We start from the raw sequence: 22314 nt of genomic DNA on the forward strand, positions 1-22314 counted from the left end.
CAAAGTGCTGGGATTACAGGCGTGAGCCACCGCGCCCGGCCAATAATAGCTTCTTTGCAAACATTATAAACCACACCTTTTAAATCTGTTTTAGTCCTTTAAGGATACAAAACAGTTGTGAACTAGGAAAAACATGTTTTCTTCTTAATGCATATAGTCTGATACCCAAACATTTGGGATTAGGAGGGAAAGAAGATATCATTAAATATCCATTGGTGAGTGTTATATTGATTGCATATGACAGCTTCCTTTCAGCAAAATACAGTGCATCAACCATTTTGAACTTTATTTAATATTTTTTCTCATTATTGATGCTTTTAGTTTGATAACACAGATAAATTGGTAAAAACAGATGGTTTGGCAAAAGTCTGGGCTTTTGAGGCCTTATGAGCAAGGCACTGCCCTCCTACAGCATCAAAGAGCTTCCATGGGCAGGAACCTTTCTTTTTAGTGATCCACAACAACCTCCCAGGCTAAGCCCCAGAGATAGGAAGCTGGGGCCCAGGCACTGAAGTTTAATGAGCCAGTCATGCAGCAGCAAGGAGAACTAGCTCCTCAGAGGCTGAGAAAATTTCTACTTCATAGCACAAAGTCACTTAATAAGAATATGTAAAAATTCCCTTTCCTTTTCTTCAAGAGAATGCACAGAATTTATCAGAATAGGGAGTATACACTCAAACTCAGAGTTTTTTATTTTCAAATAGTATATCAATGAATATAACCATTTGCCAGTAGCCACAGTACATTTTATCAATAACAAATACTAGTGAAATATTCAAATCTTGTTAATATGAGATATCATTGCTCTGGGCATTGCCATAGGAAGTCTTTGAGCACTACATATAAACCAGTGACTCTCAGTCTTAGCTGCGTATTGGAATCTCTGCAGAGCTTTAAACATCTCAATGCCCATGTCACAGAATTACATTAGAATTTCAAGGGGGAGTTGAAGCCATCACAATTTTTTAAAGCTCCCTAGGTGATTTCCAAGGTGATGTAGTATTGAGAACTACAGGGACTTTATAGTTATATTAACACTTTCCCTGTGGTCACACATTTAATGATTTGAATTAAAAGGTAACTCAGGTAAAAATTGGGAAATAAGTAAAAGCACATAAACAAAGCAACAAAATCGCAAGAACAAAGCAACAGTAACAACTATAAACTTTTGTTTTTTTTACTCCCAAAGGTGCATTTTCTCTTCCGTTACATGCTTACTGAACACTTAATTTATACATTCTGCTAAGGGCTGGTAGTCAGAACAATGACCCAGACCCTAATCATGTAGATTTTTTTTTTTTTTGAGACAGAGTCTTGCTCTATTGTCCAGGCTGGAGTGCAGTGGTGTGATCATGGCTCACTGCAACTTCCACCTCCCCAGGCTCAGGTTGATCCTTCCATCTCAGACCACAGGTACACATCACCACACCTGGCTAATTTTTAATTTTTTTTGTGACGGTGTTTCACCCTGTTGCTCAGGCTGGTCTCAAACTGCTGGGCTTGAGTGATCTGCCCACCTTGGCCTCCTAAAGTGTTGGGATTACAGGTGTGAGCCACTGCACCCAGCCTCAGGTAGAATTTTTAATCTGCTGACTGATACAGGTAAGTTAATAATTAGAACTTCAATAGTAGAAACTTTTTTGCATAAAATAAAGGGTGCTGGATAAACACAAAGGAGAGGAACATAGGCCTAGGGTGTGCAAAAGCTTATTGAATTAGTTGACACTTTATTTGAGTCTGAAAAAAAGGAGATTGATGGAGAAGTGTGGACAAGAACTACAGGCTAAGGGAACAGGATGATACAGACACAAAGGCAAGTAAGAACATGGTCCCTGAGGTAGGCCCCTCCCCTGTCTTTTGCAAGATGTCCACATCCTAATCCCTGGAACCTATGGATATGTTATGTTACATGACAGAGGAGATTGAGTTTCCTGATCAGTTAACCTTAAAATAGAGAGATTATCCTGGATTATTCAGAGGGACCCAATATAGTCACCAAAGACCCTTTAGACTGGAGGAGGGAGACAGGGGAAGGTCAAAGTCAGAGAGAGAAGTAAAATGCTAAGCTGCTGTCTTAGAAGACAAGGGAGGCAGCCAGGAGCCAAGGAATACAGGTGGCCTTTAGAAGCTGGAGAAGGCAAGGTAATGGATTCTCCTCAAGAGCCTGCAGAAGAAACATAGCCCCGCTAACACCTTGGTTATAGGCTTCTGACCTCCAGAACTTTGGGATAATATAGTTGTGTTGTTTTAAAACCATTGAGTTCATAGTAAATTGTTGTAACAGCAATAGGGAGCGAATACAGTTCTGCTCAGGGAAATGCAAGTGAGGATATGTCTGGGATAAAGTGTTAGTAAACCATTGAATGACTTTTGGCAGGGGAAGAAATGAAGCAGGATCATATTATAGAAAAGCCCTACTTACAGCAATATTGATGATAGTTTGAAATAGGGTCAACTCCAGGCCGGGCGTTGTGGCTCAAGCCTGTAATCCCAGCACTTTGGGAGGCCGAGGTGGGTGGATCACAAGGTCAGGAGGTGGAGATCATCCTGGCTAACACGGTGAAACCCCATCTCTACTAAAAATACAAAAAAATTAGCTGGGCGTGGTGGTGGGCACCTGTAGTCCCAGCTACTCGGGAGGCTGAGGCAGGACAATGGCAGAGCTTGCAGTGAGCTGAGATTGTGCCACTGCACTCCAGCCTAGGCGACAGAGTGATACTGCATCTCAAAAAAAATAAAAAAAAAAAAGTAGGGTCAACTCTAGAAGGCAGCAGGATATGAGGGAGGAAGATTAGAGAGGAGACTGATGTAGTAATTTGAGTAAGAATAATAATAAAATGGTAATAGCTGCTTTTTATTGAAGGTTTATGCATAACCCTGTATTTTATAGCTTAAATCTGATCTTTTATTCTTAAAAAAGTCTCAAAGGAAGTATTAATACTCATATTTTATAGAAGAGGTAACTGAGGCTTGGAGAATTTAATGAAGTTCCTGAAGATTATGCAGCTAATTAGTGATGAGCTAGGTTTGGGATCAGGTCTGTTGACCTTAAAGCACGTGTTCTTTCCACTACATCACTGTGCCTGAAAAGAAAGACAGATAGCAGCTCACCGAGGAGTGAATGAGAAAATTTTTTAAAGTGCAAGAAATCAGGGCCATTGGAAACAGTCTTCAGTACCGCAGAAGCATTTGAAGGTTTCAGAATAATAACCGAAGTTCAAGAAAGTGAGCCTAAGTCATGAAGGAAAAAGAAAATGTTAAATATTGACTTTCTGTTAAATTCTCAAACCCTTTATGACTGTGCCAATAACTTTTACCAATGTATGAAAGATTTGCTGCCATTTGTATCCACACTGGTGCTGTCTGATGGGTGAGAGCTGAGCTGATACAATCAGTGTAGAGTGAGTGGAACTCTGTGTGATAGGTAATAGGTAGAGTGTAACACCAAATCCAAATCAAGAAAGGTGGCTCACTTTCTGGGAAAACGGATTCTGCAGGACACTAAAGGAGATGATGTTGTTGTTGTGGTTTGAGACGGAGTCTCTCTCTCACCCAGGATGGGGTGCAGCAGTGGTGTGATCTCAGCTCAATGCAACCTCTGCCTCCCAGGTTCAAGTGATTCCCCTGCCTCAGTCTCCCGAGTAGCTGGGACTACAGGCGCACACCACCATATCTGGCTAATTTTTTTGTATTTTAATAGAGATGGGGTTTCACCATGTTTGCCAGGATGGTCTTGATCTCCTGACGTCATGATCCACCTGCCTTGGCTTCCCAAAGTGCTGGAATTACAGGCGTGAGCCACTGTGCCCAGCCCTAAATGAGATCTCCATCAGGGATGCTCCTAGCTCGCTACTCAAATACCTACCTAATTCTGAAAGACAACTAAGTGTATAGTGGATAAACTCAACTTCTTAAGTGTGTCATCAACATTCAAATATTCAAGAGTGCTCATCAAAACTCAAAAAGGCTGAGAATTACTGGAATATGTTTTATTCACCTCTGCCTCCTCAGTGCCTAATGGGGGTCATGTTGATATTTATTGACTTGACTAAATGAAACATGTTCAATTTTCATTTTTCTTGTTATTGTTACTGGTTTGGTTATATATAATGCCAAGATCTTAGCTCTAATCAATTATAGCTCCTGCCTATTCATTAATGATCTCTAAGGAAAATCCAAATTCTTAGGTTGTACTATTAATTCATAATGAGTATTGTCTGAAGTAAGGGTGCCTTTATTAGGTTAAACTAGAATCTTTTATAATCCAAGAAGATTCTCATTAAATTATTGTTTCAGTGTGATATGGTCTGTGTTATTGCATTGATATTTGAGTTGAATGTGATTTGGCTCACAAGACCACAAATGTTTTCTTTTTAAAAACGATTATTTTATTTTGAATGTGCTCTATTTTTTGAGCAGTTTCAGGTTCAGAAAAAAATTGTGCAGGAAGTATAGAGAGTTTCCATATATCCCCTCTGCTTCCACCCTCTAGTTTCCAGTATTATTAACATTTTGCATTCCTGTGGTATATTTGTTATAATTGATGAACCAATATCAACCGAGTATACAGTTTACATTGGGTTTCACTCTTAGTAATGAACATAATTCAGGTTTGGACAAATGCATAAAGTCAGGTATCTACCATTACAGTATAATACAGAACAGTTTTGTTGCCCTAAAATTATTCGGCGTTCCACCTATTCATTCCCTATTCTCAACCCCAAGCCTCTGGCAACTACTGAACTTTTTGCTGTCTCCATAGTTTATCTTTGTCCAGAATGTCTCGCAATTCAAATCATACCAGTATGTAGCCTTTTCAGACTGTCTTTTTTCACTTAGCAATATGCATTTAAGGTTCTTCCCCATCTTTTCATGTCTTGATAGCTCATTTATTTTAAGTCTGAATAATACACAGCTGTATTCTATGGGGTCATACAAAGAATTAATAAGGAACATCTGAAAGGGGAGAAAAAAGCAAATAGGACTTCACCATTGTGGTCTCAAAACTGAACACACACCAATGTGAAGATGGACAGAGACACAAAATCCCCAGAACCATAGGAGGAGAGTGAAATCGATGAGCAGACTTAGGAAGTGCAGAGCAAAACAAAACAGTGCAGACTGAAAAATAGAGAAGCTGTCAATAAGTCAGAGGCTTAGAGATGCTGAGTTAAAGAGATATGACAGACTACTGAGATGGAGAAATTCTGCTCACTGATTGCATGGATCAATATGAGAGACGCTGCTAAAATACCTCCTCCATGTCACGTTATCATAAATCTGTCCAAAGAGAGTCTCCCTTCAATCCCCAAGCTGTTCATCTTCATCTTTCAGATGCCAATTTTACTATCAAGCTTAGCTTATGTCATATTTCCAGTGTATATGCTTTTAGTCTTGGGTTTGCATTGAGCATTTATGAAATGTTGAGATTAATTGAATTCTCTATTTATATTTAGGGCAACTGAATACATTATACCAGTTTCTGGAGGTCCTTTAGTTCAGTGGTCCCCAAATGCTGGCTCGGAGATTAGCTGTGCCAGAATCCACTTGAAGGAATATATGAATGATAGCTTTGTAACTCTTGCCTCTGGAGAGTCTCATTCACTGTGTCTGATGGTGCCCAAGTATCTGTATTTTTATAAAGTGCCTCAGGGGACTCTAATGTGGGGATTTGTGAGCTAAGCTTCTTCTGTAGAAGGCAAGGAAGTAAGTATTTAAGACATTGGGGCTACATGGTCTTTGTTACCACCACTGAACTCCGCCATCTTAGCATGAAAGCAAACGCAGACATTACTGCATTTTGTGTCTTTGCCAGACACATAAACAATTGGCAGAGCTGTGTTGCAATAAAACTTTATTTATAAAAGCAGGAAGCAGGTTCCTTAAAACGTTAAATAGGCTGGGCTCTGTGGCTTACAACTGTAATTCCAGTACTTTGAGAGGCTGAGGTGGCAGGATCACTTGAGCTCAGGAGTTTGAGACCATCCTGGGCAACATAGTGAGTCCCTGTCTCTGCAAAGAATTAGCCAGGCTTGGTGGCACATGCCTGTGTTCCCAGCTATTCGGGAGGCTGAGGTGGGAGGATCACTTGAATCCAGGAGGTTGAGGCTGTAGTGAGCCATGTTCATGCCACTGTACTCCAGCCTGGATGACGGAGTGAGATCCTTTTAAAAACAACAGCATAAAAAGTTAAACACAGAATTACCATATGGTCTAGAAATTCCACTACTAGATATATACCGCCAAATGATTGAAAGCAGGAACTTGAACATGCCTTTGTACACCAATGTTCATAGCAGCACTATTCACAATAGCCAAAAGGTGCAAGCAACACATGACCATCAGCAGATAAATGGATAAACAAAGTATGGTATACACATACAATGGAATATTATTCAACCTTAGAAAGGAAAGAAATTCTGATGCATACCACAGCATGGATGAACCTTGAGGATAATTGCTAAGAGAAATAAGCCAGACACAAACAGACAAATATTGTATGATTCCACTTATATTAGACACCTAGAATAGTCAAATTCATAGCAGGAGAAAGTATAATGATAGTTTCTAGCAGATGGAGGGAGTGGAGAAGGGGCAGTTGTTTAATGGGTGCAGTTTCAGTTTGGGAGGATGAAAAAGTTCTAGTGATGGATGGTGGTGATGTTTGCACAACAGTGTGAATGTGCTTAATGCCACTGAATTGTACACTTGAGGAAGGCTAAATGGTAAATTTTTTGTTGTGTATATTTTACCACAATAAAAAAAAACTAAAAAACATGATTAAGAAGGAGAAAATATAAATGAAAAACAAATGGAAGGAGGCATGAATTTGGCCCACGGATGTAGTTTACTAACCTCTGGTCTAATGAGTAGCCGGGGTATGGAATCACCAGCAAGAGTTCCTTTCCTCTTGGAGTTAGAATGGCAGCCAAGTCCACCTTTATTTTCCTTTGATTGGGAGTTATTTCCGGAGATGGAAATCCCTGGTGTTTAACAGCATGCAATCTTTGCCAACTTCCATGGAAAACAAGGGACTCTTAGTGTCATATTCTGATCAAATGGCATTCCATATGACTATGATCTACTCCAGTCCTCCAAAATCTGCCTGCCACCAAATACCTGATGAGGTATTCCAAGTGCATTATTTGCCTTCAGAAGTTTTTTTTATTCCCTGTCACATCCCTCTCTGTCTCTGTCTCTCTCCTTTGGTTCTTGTGTCAGTTAAATTGCTTCTCTTCCGCACAGAAAAGCAAGTGAGGACAGAGAGATCTGAAGGATTTTTCTAAAACTACTCCCTGTTGGCAGTGGAATAGAAGTCCTCTCTCATTCGTGGAGACATGAAGAGTTTGGTGACAACCATTCCCCTTCCAAATGCTATTAATTTACTTATCTTTTCCCAATGATAGCTTAACAATCAAACTTTAGCAAAGTGCCTACTCAATTACAAATCTGGAATCAGCGAATTAGTACAAATTAATGAGGCCTTATCATTTATAAAGGGATGACATTACTTTTATATATAAAACTAGAATGATATTTAAAATGAGGCAACCATAGACATTTTATCTATAGAAGTTTCTTTAATTCAACAAAATTTTGTACTTTCAAGACTGAAGTGAACTAAAACTGGTTTCCTTATTCAGAACAGTTTCCTTTGCCCCCTCAATTTTCTGATCAGACATCTCAGAGAAGTCACAAAATGGCGTGTCCAATCAGGTTGGTAAAATAATGCACTTATTAGCTAGGGCATAGATTAACGCTTAAAGGAGTATACTTTTTAGGTTCACAGCAAAACCTCACTTTAAAACTAAAAACTGCTCTAATAATGAAGTATACTGAAAAAAAAAAGAGAAAGTTTATTGGCTCAATTGATAAGTTTTTATCTCATTGCTTGTTAACATATACTAAAGTAGTTTCTTTTTTCTATTTTTGTCACTGAGGCTTATACACCTCAGGTGCCCTTAAAAAAGTGTAGAAGAACAATTAATGGTGGGAGTAAGGAATTAATGGAAGAAGGTGTGTGTGTGTATGTGTGTGTGTGTGTGTGTGCTGAATATGCAGTTGTTGTAAAGCAGCTTAGTGTAAGAGAGGTGGAAGTTTGCATATCTTTCCATGTATCACATGAAGTAAATTTCTGTACTGCTGTGGTCTGAATGTTTGTGTTTCCCCAAAATTCCTCTGTTGAAAGCTAATGCTCAATGTGGTGGTATTAGGAGGTGGGACTTTTGGGAGGTGGTTAGATCATGGAGGCACAGCCCGCATGGATGGGATTAGTGCCCTTATAAGTGGCTGGAAAGACCAGAGGTCTTCCCTTTCACCATGTGAGGACCTAGCAAGAAGGCACCATCCAACAAGAAAGTGGGACCTCATCAGATACCAAATCTGCTGGTGCCTTAGTCATAAAATTCTTGGCCTCCAGAACAGTGAGAAATAAATATTTGTTGTTTATAAGCCATCTAGTTTATAGTACTTTGATAGCATTTTGTTATAGCATCCCGAATAGACTAAAACATCTATCTATCTGGCCTAATCATGTTCCTACATCTTATTTCAGTTTCCCTGAGGGATTTTAAAATGGCATACTATTTTACAACTCTCAGGTAGTCCTCCCAGAGTTGGCTGTTGTTTCAAAACTCCTTTTCCTGAGGGAAATATCTATGGTGGTAGTCAGGCCATCTGAGTGAGCTGTGGTCTACACAAATTTACGTGCTTAAGCACAGGTACTGATGTGCTTCATTCGTTCACATGTTTATGCGACAGCAAGCACTTCCTTTGTCCAAGTAGGCAATGTGGTAGAGCTGCCAGGGATGGGGACACAAAGAAGGCATGATTGCAGGAGTAAGGGCCCTGACCTAGATCAGAGGTGGGGGAAATAAAAAACAGCAATTGAAATAAAGATTAGAAACACAGCAATGACCTCACAGATAAGGAGCTCATCCTATTGGCCAATCCCATGCAAATTGCTTAGCAGACTCACATTCTTTTAGTTCTTAACAACACCATGCAGGTCCTATCATGCCCGTTTTACAGGGAGCATGAATAACCATCATTACTGGTAGAACTGGAATTCAAACCCAGTGTTTAATTCCAGAGTCTAAGCTCTTAATCTTATGCTCTTTAGCAAAATGCTGCCATTGTCTTTACATACTTTGGATGGGCAGAAAAATGCCACTACTGGTGATGCAGGAACTAATGCCTTAAAAAAGTGACAACATAAGGGTATCTAGCATGGCAGTAGAGTGAAGATTGGCTCTATGTTCTAACTCAAGGAAACTTGAGTTAGGGTCCATGGGAATATTGCTTAACCCCCTCATGTTTCTCATTGCTTAACCTCATGCTCCTCAAGTGTGATTGGATGTCAGTATATAGTTCATAGGATTATCATAAGAATTAAATGAGATAATGCATGAATAGTGCCTTGCTCAGTAATTGGCAGAAAGGAGTTCAATAGAAACTGCTCTGTTTTGATGATGATTAAGATGAAGTGTGCCTGGCTAACTCCATATTCCAGAGTTACTCTGCCATTGATTCTGTATGAGTAAATGATTGGTAATCATTGTTCATCATTTTTTCTATGGGATACTTATTTGTTTGAATAAGGGCCATGGAATTTGGAAACTGAAATCAAAACCAATGCACTTAAAATGAAAGAAAATCAAACAAATAATGATGAAGTAATCTAACCCATCACTGAGTTTTGTTTGGTAACAATGATAGGACATAAAGAGCATACTTAAATTGCATTTCAAGTCATGGAAAATAATTCGCGGTATTTTAGAGAGCAGATCCCCTTCCCAAAGACTTCTGAGCATGTGGCTGAAGTATCTTAAACATTCCTCAAATGAGGTTCAAATTATGGCCATCCTATTTCCCATCTAGTGACTGTGTTGTCCTGAAGTCTTTAGTCTATGTTTGTTATTTCACTTCATCAAATAAATAATATTGTTAGACTCTAATGAATGAAGAATATACAATGTGGCAGCTACTTAGTGCACATTCAATAGCAGTAAACTTCACCTTTCCTGTCACCTCAAAATAATATCCAATAACAAAAACGTTTTCTTGGGTGGGGTGAAGATGGCCAACTACAAACAGTGGTGATCAGAGGCTCCAATTGAAAAGAACCATAGTTAGCATGTGAATCCTTCACCAGCAACCAGGGTATCCAGGTTCTCTCATCAGAACTGACTAGGCAGCTGGCATGACCCACGGAGAGGAAGGAAGAGCAGTGAGGTGTGGTGGCCCACCTCAGAGCCACAAAAGGCAGGGGAGCCCCCACTCTCTAGCTAAGGGAGGGGGTGAGTGAGCATGCTACCCAGCCAGGGAAACCGTGGTTGTTCCACAGAACTGTGCAACCCACAGATCGGAAGATCCCACTTGCAAACTCACGCCACCAGGACCTAGGGTCCCAACCCTGGAGCCGTGCAGATTCTTAATAGCCTCTCAGCTGGAATATGCCTAAGACTGCCAAGCTCCTGGGGGAGGGGCAACTGGCACCACAGCTATTGCTGCCTGCTGCCTAGGCCATTTGAACTCCTTGGGGGAGGGGCAGCAGCCAGTACTGGGACTCATAATTGCCTAACACGCTAAGCTCCCTGGGCAGGGGAAGGGTGGCATCCATCCATCAGGTTGTGCTTTTCCCCTCCTGGAGCCAGGAAGGCTGGACGGCTTGGTCCCCAAGAGCTCCCCACAGCCCAACACACTGGCTACGGCAGACTATGGCCAGAGCACCTCTTCAAGCCTGACCGTGACACATCCTTCCTCACTGGGCAGGGCTTCCCTGCAGGAACTCCAACAACTCTAGTCAGAGGCTCAGGGACAGAATCTGGATCTCCTTGGGCCTGAGCCCCTAGGGGTCAGGGTGGCCACAGTCTCTGCGGACCAGCAGACTTAGCCTTTCCTCCTGGTAGTTCTGAGGAATCTGGGCAGCCCAGAAGAGTGGGTTTCCCCCCAGCAAAGCACACCCCCCTCCACCAAGGGACATTCAAAGTGCTTTGTTAAATGGGTCCTGTTCCCTGTGCCATCCAACTGGGTGAGACCCTCCAACAGGGGTTGTCAGACACCCTATACAGGAGTGATACTACTGGCATCAGGTTGGTGCTCCTCAAGGTCAGAGATCCCAGGAGAAGGAGCAGGCACCCATCTTTGCTTCTTTCCAGCCTCCTTGAGTTACATCTCCAGGTACGAGAGCAAACTAGATGAATAGGGCCTGAAGTGAACCCCTGGCAAACCGCAGCAGCCCTACAGAAGAGAGACCTGACCATTGAAAGAAAAAAAAAAACCCAAACAAACAGAAAGGAACAACAATAGCATCAACAATAACAAAAAATCTCTGCAAAAACTCCATCCAAGGGTCAGTAGCCTCAAAGATCGAAACTAGACAAACTCAAGAAGATGAGAAAGAATCACCAAAAAGATGCTGAAAACCCAAAAGGCCAGAGTGCCTCTTCTTCTCCAAATGATCACAACACCTCTCCAGCGAGAGTGCAGAACTGGATGGAGGATGAGATGAATGAATTGGCAGAAGTAGGCTTCAGAAGATGGGTAATAAAAAGCTCCGCTGGGCTAAAGGAGCATGTTCTAAACCCAGTGCAAAGCTAAGAACCTTGATAAAATGTTAGAGGAGCTGCTGACTAGAATAACCAGTTTAGAGAGAAACATAAATGACCTGATGGAGCTGAAAAACACAACACGAGAACTTCGTGAAGCATAACCAAGTATCAATGGCTGAATCGACCAAGTGGAAGAAAAGATATCAGAGTTTGAAGACAATCTTGCTGAAATAAGCCATGCAGACAAGATTAGAGAAAAAAGAATGAAAAGGAATGAACAAAGCCTTCAAGCAATATGGGATTTGGTAAAAAGATTGAACCTGTAATTGATTGGAGTACTTGAAGGAGACGGGGAGAATGGAAACAAGCCAGAAAACAAACTTCAGGATATTATCCAGGAGAACTTCCCCAACCTAGCAAGACAGACCAACATGCAAATTCAGGAAATACAGAGAACACCACTAGGATTCTTCATGAGAAGATCAACCCCAAGACACATAATCATCAGATTCTCCACGGTCAAAATGAAGGAAAAAAATGTGAAGAGCAGCCAGAGGGAAAGGCCAGGTCACCAACAAAGGGAAGCCCATCAGACTAACAGCAGACCTCTGAGCAGAAACTCTACAATCCAGAAGAGACTGGGGACCAATATTCAACGTTCTTAAATAAAAGAATTTTCAACCCAGAGTTTCATATCCATCCAAACTAAGCTTCATAAATGAAGGAGAAATAAAATCCTTTCCAGAGAAGCAAAAGCTGAGGGATTTCTTTGCCACCAGGCCTGCCTTGCAAGAGCTCCTGAAAGAAGCACTAAACATGGAAAGGAAAAACCAGCCACTGCAAAAACACACCAATATAAAGACCAATGACACTATGAAGAAACTGCATCAACTAGTGTGCAAAACAACCAGATAGTATGATGACAGGATCAAATTTACACATAACAATATTAACCTTAAATGTAAATGGGCTAAATGCCCCAATTAAAAGACTGGCAAATTGGATAAAGAGTCAAGACCCATTGGTGCGCTGTATTCAGGAGACCCATCTCATGTGCAAAGACACACATGGGCTCAAAATAAAGGGATGGAGGAAAATTTACCAAGCAAATGGAAAGCAAAAAAAAAAAAAAAAAAAAAAAAAAAAAAAAAAAAAAAAAAAAAAAAAGCAGGGGTTGCAATCCTGGTTCTCTGGCAAAACAGACTTTAAACCCACAAAGATCATAAAAGACAAAGAAGGGCATTACATAATGGTAAAGGGAACAATTAAACAAGAACAGCTAACTATTATAAATATATATGCACCCAATACAAGAGTACCCAGATTCATAAAACAAGTTCTTAGAGACCCACAAAGAGACTTAGACTCCCACGCAATAATAGTGGGAGATTTTAACACCCCACTGTCAATATTAGACAGATCAGTGAGACAGAAAATTAACAAGGATATTCAGGACTTGAACAGCTCTGGGTCAAGTGGACCTAATAGACATCTACAGAACTCTCCACCCCAAATCAACAGCATATACATTTTTCTCAGTGCCACATGACACTTATTCTAAAATCGACCATGTAATTGGAAGTAAAACACTCCTCAGCAAATGCAAAAGAGCTGAAATAATAACAAACAGTCTCTCAAACCACAGTGCAATCAAATTGGAACTCAGGATTAAGAAATTCACTCAAAACCACACAATTACATAGAAATTGAACAGCCTGCTCCTCAATGACTCCTGGGTAAATAATGAAATTAAGGCAGAAATCAAGTTCTTTGAAACCAATGAGAACAAAGACACAGCGTAGCAGAATCTCTGGGACACAGCTAAAGCAGTGTTAAGAGGGAAATTTATAGCACAAATGCCCACATCAGAAAGCTAGAAAGATCTCAAATCAACACCCTAACATCACAATTAAAAGAGCTACAGAGGCAAGAGCAAACTAATCCAAAAGGTAGCAGAAGACAAGAAATTACAAAGATCAGAGCAGAATTGAAGGAGATAGAGACATGAAAAACCAGGAGCTGATTTGTTGAAAAAACTTAACAAAATAGATAGAGCATTAGCCAGGGTAATAAAGAAGAAAAGAGAGAAGAATCAAATAGACACAATAAAAAATGATAAAGGAGATATCACCACTGACCCCAAAGAAATACAAACTACCATCAGAGAATGCTATAAACATCTCTATAATAAACTAGAAAATCTAGAAGAAATGGATAAATTCCTGGACACATACACCCTCCCAAGACTAAACCAGGAAGAAGTCAAATCCCTGAATAGACCAATAACAAGTTCTGAAATTGAGGCAGTAATTAATAGCCTACCAACCAAAAAAAGCCCAGGGCCTGATGGATTCACAGCCGAATTCCACTAAAGGTACAAAGAGGAGCTGGTGTTATTCATTCTGAAACTATTCCAAACAATTGAAAATGAAGGACTCCTCCATAAGTCATTTTATGAAGCCAACATCATCCTGATACAAAAAATGGGCAGAGACACAACAACCACAAAAAACTTCAGGCCAATATTCCTGATCAACATCGATGTGAAAATCTTCACTAAAATACTGGCAAACAGAATCCAGCAGCACATCAAAATCTTATCCATCATGATCAAGTTAACGTCATCCCTGGGATGCAAGGCTGGTTCAACATATGCAAATCAACAAACGTAATCCATCACATAAACAGAACCAAAGACAAAAGCCATGTGACTATCTCAATAGATGCAGAAAAGGCCTTTGATAAAATTCAATATCCCTTCATGCTAAAAACTCTCAATAAACTAGGTATTGATGGAACATACCTCAAAATAATAACAGCTATTTATGACGAACCCACAGCCAATATCATATTGAATGGGCAAAAGCTGGAAGCATTCCGTTTGAAAAATGGTACAAGACAAGCGTGCTCTGTCTCACCACTCCTATTCAACATAGTATTGGAAGTTCTGGGCCAGATCTATCAGGCAAGAGAAAGAAATAAAGGTATTCAGATAGGAAGAGAGAAAGTCAAATTGTCTCTGTTTGCAAGTGACATTATTTTATATTTAGAAAACTCCATCTTCTCAGCCCTAAAACTCCTTAAGCTGATAAGCAACTTCAGCAAAGTCTCAGGATACAAAATCAATGTGCAAAAATCACAAGCATTCCTTTACACCAGCAATAAACAAACAGAGAGCCAAATCATGAATGAACTCCCATTCACAATCGCTACAAAGAGAATAAAATACCTAAGAATACAGCTAACAAGAGATGTGAAAGAACTACAAACCACTGCTGAAGGAAATAAGAGAGGACACAAGCAAATGGAAATACATTTCATCCTCATGAATAGGAAGAATCAATATCATGAAAATGGCCATACTACCCAAAGTAATTTATAGATTAAATGCTATTCCCATCAAACTATCATTGACATTTTTCACAGAATTAGGAAAAAACTACTTTAAATTTCATATGGAATCAAAGAAGACCTTGTACAGCCTAGACAATCCTAGGCAAAAAGAACAAAACTGGAGGCATCTGACCTCGAACTATACTACAAGGCTACAGTAACCAAAACAGCATGATACTGGTACCAAAACAGACATATAGACCAATGGAATAGAACAGAAATAACACCACATATCTACAACCATCTGATCTTCAACAAACCTACAAAAACAAGCAATGAGGAAAGGATCTTTTCAATAAATGATTCTGGGAAAACTGGCTAGCCATATGCAGAAAACTGAAACTGGACCCCTTCCTTACACCTTATACAAAAATTAACTCAGGATGGATAAAAGACTTAAATGTAAAACCCCAAACCATAAAAACCCTAGAAGAAAACCTAGGCAATACCATCAGGACATAGGCATGGGCAAAGACTTCATGACGAAAATGCCAAAAGGAGTTGCAACAAAAGCCAAAATGGACAAACGGGATCTAATTAAAATAAAGAGCTTTTTCACAGCAAAAGAAACTATCATCAGAGTGAACAGGCAACCTACAGAACGGGAGGAAATTTTTGCAATGTACCCATTTGACAAATGTCTTATATCCAGAATTTGCAAGGAACTTAAATTTACAAGAAGACAACAACTCCATCGAAAAGTGGGCAAAGGATATGAACAGACACGTCTCAAAAGAAGATATTTACGCAGACAACAAACATTAAAAAAACCCAACATCATTGATTATTAGAGAAATTCAAATCAAAACCACAATGAGATACCATCTCATGCCAGTCAGAATGGTGATTATTAAGAAGTCAAGAAACAATAGATGCTGGTGAGGCTGTGGAGAAATAGGAATGCTTTTACACTTTTGGTGGGAATGTAAATTAGTTCAACCATTGTGGAAGATGGTATGGGGATTCCTCAAGGATCTTGAATCAGAAATACCATTTGACCCAGCAATCCCATTACTGGGTATGTACTCAGAGGAATATAAATCATTCTACTATAAAGACATGCACATGTATGTTTATTGCAGCACTGTTTACAATAGCAAAATCATGGATGCCCAAATGCCCATCAATGATAGACTGGATAAAGAAAATGTGGTACATATTCACTATAGAATACTACACAGACATAAAAAGGAATGAGATCATGTCCTTTGCAGGGACATGGGTGAAGCTGGAAGCCATCATCCTCAGCAAACTAACAGAGGAACAGAAAATCAAACACTGCATGTTCTCGCTCATAAGTGGGAGTTGAGCAATGAGAACACATGGACACAGGGAGGGGAACATCACACACTAGGGCCTGAGGGTGTTTTGGGGTGGGGGAAGTGGGGAGGGAACTTAGAGGATGAGTCAATCGGTGCAGCAAACCACCACGGCACACGTATACCTACGTAACAAACCTGCACGTTCTGCACATGGATCCTGGAACTTAAAGTAAAATTAAAAAAAAATAAATAAATACAATAAAAAAGTTTTCTTTATTCTTTTCACAAAGCAAAAAATGTCATAGAAGCCTCAATGTCTGAGTCTCTTGCTTGTCATATTGGTCTTGAAGAGACTCTCAATATACTTACTGCCCAATTGCTTTTTTCAAGATTAGTGGTTCCAGCACCTTAATTAGGAATTTTGCTTATAGATTTCATGATTCTTAGAAAAGGAACGTGTTTTCCAGTTGAGAGGAAACGTGTCTTATAGCTGGTAGCTCAGCTGTACTAGGGAAGTTATTGTTATCTTGCCCAAAGCAAACTTCTAGGGCCATCTTTGTACCTTGGGGATGGGATAGCCAATGACTGGAAGCCAAGAAAGCAGAGGCAAGAGGAGCTACATTCAGCTTTTTCCAACCCTGGAAATCGGTCGACCCAGCCCAAGCATATTGTTGGTGTTTTATTAAAAGGGTTGATTTGGGGAATGCTGTGTTTGCCATGCAATGTCATGCCTCAAAGCCTTGGTTTCCAGCCTTTATTTATATGCTTAATTGTTGCTATGGAAATTCAATATTTAAAGAGGTAATTATTGCTGATCTTGTTGCATGTGTCCATTTCTGATGTCCAGCTGTTAGCTCTTTAGCTCCAGTCTAGCAGATTAATTACTGCTATTGATTACTTTGAGCTTCTCTCTTCACACCTGCAGTCTGTGTAATTAGCTGGTGGCCTCCTCTGAAAATTAGGAGCAGTTTCATTCTGGCACTTTGCCATTTCTCAGCCATGTGCACTGCACTGATGAACAAAAGCAAATCTATTTTAAATAGAGATATCTGGGTAATGAACTCTTTGTGTTTTTGAACTATCCGTGGATAATTCAAATTACCCTCTGTTAGCAAATATTGTACCTCATTTGATGACTATCTGCAAAGAAAAAAATTCCAAAACACTGGATTTTATTCCCATTTCCACCTTGCAGAAATTTGCTCCTGTGTGTGGTTTAAAAAAAATCAAAACAACTTTCTGATTCTGCTGCTGAGGGTATTGGGGTACTGAAATAGGCTTCCTAATGGAGCCCAGTGGAAGCAGCTGAGTTTGCACCCTGAGTATTGCAAACATCCAGGTATTAATGTGCATCCCTTCATTAGATTCACACTCCTAGTTTGAGAGACAAATCGCCATTCTTGGGAGTCACTGATATGCATTGGGAATAAAAAAGTTTCCTCTTAAAAATAATTGAGTCAGAGACATGAGAGAGATATTTGATATTCTTCCCAGCTTTATTCTAGTTAATAAGATTTTTTTTTCCTCCCTGCTCATTGGAAACTGAATCTGGCAATGCCAAACATTCAAATCTAGAGTTCTGTGTCCGATGTCCTGTTATGATACTTTCTCATCTGTCATGTGTTACTGCCTAAACACTCAGGAAATACAAGTTGGTGGTAGAATTGAGAGTGGACTTCCCAAGTAATGATATGCAATGATTACTAACATGGCCAGCTGTTCCTTTCCATGCCGACAGGGTCCCACTAATGTTCCCTTTAGCTATTTAACTTGTGTTGAGTTATTATCCTAAGGGTTATTGCTTATTGTAGGAAAAAATAAAGTGTTTTCTTCCTGCCCATGGCATGCATCTGCCAGCTTTCGTTTGAAGCTTTAAGTGGGTAAGTATGTCCCAAAGCCCACTCAGCACATGGAAGGAAAAAAGTTCAGAAAGTTACCACTTGTCAGAATGATAAAAGTATCATTCCACTACCACAAGCACAAATGTGTTTAGTTGGATCACAGTAACCTGGGAACATTCCATCAGCTCCAAGACAGCCTCTACGGAAGCAAAGAAACATGACCTCCCGAGGTTCCAAGCAATCAGGTGGGCGATGGTATGCAGCAGAAAAGAGTAGAGAGAGAAGGGGCACTCACTCATCAACTCAATGAAGCTTTGGGGCATCTAATCGGGAGGCTGAACACCGGCCCTCAGACCAGAAGGTCCCCAGCTGGAATCTCATCATTTCCACTGCTTCCAGATTAAAATTTAAATTGTGTGCTGCCATTTGGAGGCCTTCTGGGCAGGGTCTCACAGAGTCACCAGTTATTAGGAATGCCTCCTATTATCACAACCCTAAAAGCTATTTGAACAGCAGCCTAATGTGATTGTGATTTCCAAGGACCATTTGCTGTTATTGCAGCTCTGCTCGGATGTGAGTGGGAGTGACTAACCAAAGTTGCCTTCTCATAGTACCAGAGAGGAGAATCGGAGGCACCAGAGAAAGATTTAACTGGCCATAAATGTAAATTCATGCCCAATAAACAATCTTTTGTTCCCCCCATTTGGGCAAGGTCATCTCTCATTCTGGCAAATAGCAATACTCTTTCCTGTACAAGAGTGTAAACTTTAGAAATTCATACTAATTATAATTTCAACTTCACTGGAAATATGAAAATTATGAAAACATAGTTTTAAAGAGGTACTACAGTAAAATACGAAGGGATAGTTTTACATAATATTCCATACTTATGGGTGATAGACAGGGATTTATACATGTATATAGTTTCTCTTTGAAGCCACTGAAAAAATTAAACACACTAACCTTATGAATATCTGAGGCTGTGCACAGTATATGCGGTATGATGTTAGACATGTCACAGATCTCTGATGTATGGAGTTACTTCAGTCATTGCTTTTTCACCACCAGCAGAAGAAAAATGCAAAATATCTAGTTTAGTTTTTTAAACCTCATGTTTAAAACCAGCTAAGTATTTTATTTTTTTTTTTTTTGAGACGGAGTCTCACTCTGTTGCCTGGGGCGGAGTGCACTGGCGCGATCTCGGCTCACTGCAACCTCCGCCTCCTGGTTTCAAGCAATTCTCCTGCCTCAGCCTCCCGGGTAGCTGGGATTACAGGCTTGCACCACCACACCTGGCTAATTTTGTTTTTGTTTTTGTTTTTTGAGATGGAGTTTTGCTCTTGTTGCTCAGGCTGGAGTGCAATGGTGTGATCTCGGTTCCCCACAACCTCTGCCTCCCTGGTTCAAGTGATTATCCTGCCTCAGCCCCCCAAGTAGCTGCGATTACAGGCGCTGGCCACTACTCCCAGCTAATTTTTTGTATTTTTAGTGGAGACGGGGTTTCACCATGTTGGCCAGGCTGTTCTTGAACTACTGACCTCATGATTCGCCCGCCTCGGCCTCCCAAAGTGCTGGGATTACAGATGTGAGCCACTGCGCCTGGCCAAAACCAGCCAAGTTTTTAAAAACATGATGGAGAATACGTGTGTGTGTGTGTGTGTGTGTGTTCAAAGTTACTGGGAGTATATAACCTGTACTCCATTATACCACCATAGGCTGTAATAAAAGGTTATCTGAAATTACAGTTGAGAAATTATCTAGTGAATAATAAAAATAATGCAGTACATAGGTATGCAGTACATATTATGTGCCAGGTATTGTGCTAAGTGCTTTGAATGTATCACCTATTTTAATCCTTGCAGCAAATTATCTGGATTTTACAGAGGAAGGAGGACATTGAAGATTAGAGGTTGCATAGCCTGACCATGTTTACATCTAGTAAGTGACTTTTTTTTCTTCTAAGCCAGACTTTTATCTACTTCTGTTCATTTTATTCCAGTTTTGTAGCCTTGATGATGTTTCGGAGAGCCTTGATTCATTTATGTGAATTCTTTAATATTTTAATGAAATATCCATTCATAGATGTGGTGTCTTTGGGCCTAATATTATATAAGCCTTAGTCTAAAACGTAATTTTTTCCTTAGTTTATTTTTACTTATTGCAAGAAGTTGCATAAGGAGTTCCAAGTTCCTGTTATCTTGTCTATGAGGAAAGAGTCCATTTAACCAAATGGGGAGAGAGCAGAACTGGGCACCTGTGCTACTGTTGCTTGACCAGGGTCACAAGAACACTCAGTGACTGTCATTGGTTCTCCCGTGGGGAAGCCTTTTTGCTGGAAGAATACAGATTATTATTGATTCCATTACTGAAAATGCAGGAAAATCTTCCCCCACAACCTTGCTGCTGTTTCTTTCTTGGTGCATACAATTATTTTTGTTTCACTTGGATGCTCGAAAAATTTATTCCAAGAAAACAACCAAATAATGTCTCTATATTTATGTCTAACACATATGTACAATATGTTTTACTTTTCTACATATATATGGAAAAACAAAAATAGATATTTTATATATAAAGTATATATAAAATATATTTACATATATCTGTGTGCATTGCTGTTCCATACACCATGGACACACAAGTGCATGCACGACACACATACACACAATTGCAGTTCCATGCAGTGTTTCTAAGATGTTTTCTGGCAAGGGCCTTTGAAAGAATAAAGGGCATAGCCTTCTCAGTGTCAGTACATGTGTAAATATCTTCAGATTCTGTGAAAACATCTTCAGTTTTTCAATCACAGATTGTGTGGAGGGCAGTTTTATGATCTATAGTACACATTAGGTAGCCTTCAAGGAATTCTCCTGCAAAAACAGAGGAAGTCAGAATTTTTTGATCTTATTTTTTCCCTTTCTATGTCTAAAAATGTCCCATCTCCAGAATCAACTCTCGCCCTAATGAGCTGAAACTACATTAGCAAAATCTTAGGCAGATAAATGGACTCAAACCTTGGTTTGATGATCCTACTTAAGACATTCAATTAATTCTGTTTCGCTACAAGCTAATTTATGACTTTGTATTTATTCAAAAAACGTTGAACATACAAAGCAGTGGGAGACAAAGTAATGAATTATTCTACCTTCCTTCATGCACTCTCCTGTGTTCACTACAGTAAGGGAGGAAGAGAAACAGGAAAGAAATGCTTTTGATGTAAGATATGTGGGTATTTTCTTGTCATACGAGACAGCCTTTCACTGATATAAACATATATACAAGCCCTCTAGGAGATGCTAATTAATACATTAAATGTTACTTTATTAATTGCTGTTACAATTTTATTTACCCTGTAAATAGTTTTTTCTCCTTCCTTTCTTACTTTCTTGATTCTTTCATTTTTTCCTTCCTTCCTTCCTCCCTCCCTCCCTCCCTTCCTCCCTCCCTCCCTCCCTTCCTTCCTTCTTCCCCCTTTCTGTCCTTCCCTGTTTCCTTCTTCCCTCCCTCCCTGCCTCCCTCTCTATCTTTGTTCCTTTTCTCTGTGATAAGACTTGGTTTAACGTGGTCATAAAACTTGCTTGCTTTATGGTGGATCATGACTGGCAGCTTGATAAAACTGTGATATATTAACAGATATTATGATCCACTTTTCTGTGGCAAAGCGTAATAATTGATCTGTATAATTTGAGAGAGAAGAAAAATCTGAGAGCTTTAAAGTAATTTACAGCCCTATGCCACACTCAGTGTGTTTTTAATGAGCTTCTCTAGATCTACAAGTAGTGAAAGTTTTCTCTGCTGATGTGCAGGGCAACTTGTCAAGACATCCTGCAGGGAAGTGTGTTCAAAGAAGGTCAGCCAGGGAATGGAACTGCATGAGGTGATGCTGTGGTACATAATTGACTTCCTGTTTCTCTGGAAAGTGATAGAAGGTGAGGTTGAGAGGAAGCTGCCCCTTCTCAATTCCCTCTTCCTCTCTTTCTCAGTTTATTAAAACTGCTTTTCTTATCTCCCCTTCTACTATTTATCGTTCCTCTTTGCATTCTGCAGCCTAAAACTCTAATTGCAACCCATGTTGCTTTTGTTGCTGAATTAAGAATATTAAATATTTCTTATAAATAACCCCATATCTCCAGACTGCTTTGTTTTAGAAGGCTTATATTTTTCATCTGAGGGCAAGCAAAAATCATGTTCCTCTCCCCAGCATGACAGGCAATGTTACTGTGTGAGATGAGTTAATCTTGCTATGCTGCAAAAGAGAGTCATATTCTT

General features: G+C 39.8%; 1 long non-coding RNA gene across 1 annotated transcript in view; it reads left to right on the forward strand.

Moving 5' to 3' along the window:
- LOC105740232 overlaps window positions 1–22314 on the forward strand; it is a 154619-nt gene that overhangs the window by 126789 nt on the left and 5516 nt on the right. The window contains exon 5 of the long non-coding RNA XR_001116252.1: window positions 19911–19986. This is a non-coding gene — a long non-coding RNA (uncharacterized LOC105740232). The remainder of the gene's footprint in view (window positions 1–19910; window positions 19987–22314) is intronic.

The sequence above is a fragment of the Nomascus leucogenys genome, chromosome 8 (genome assembly GCF_006542625.1).
Source record: "Nomascus leucogenys isolate Asia chromosome 8, Asia_NLE_v1, whole genome shotgun sequence".
NCBI lineage: Eukaryota > Metazoa > Chordata > Mammalia > Primates > Hylobatidae > Nomascus > Nomascus leucogenys.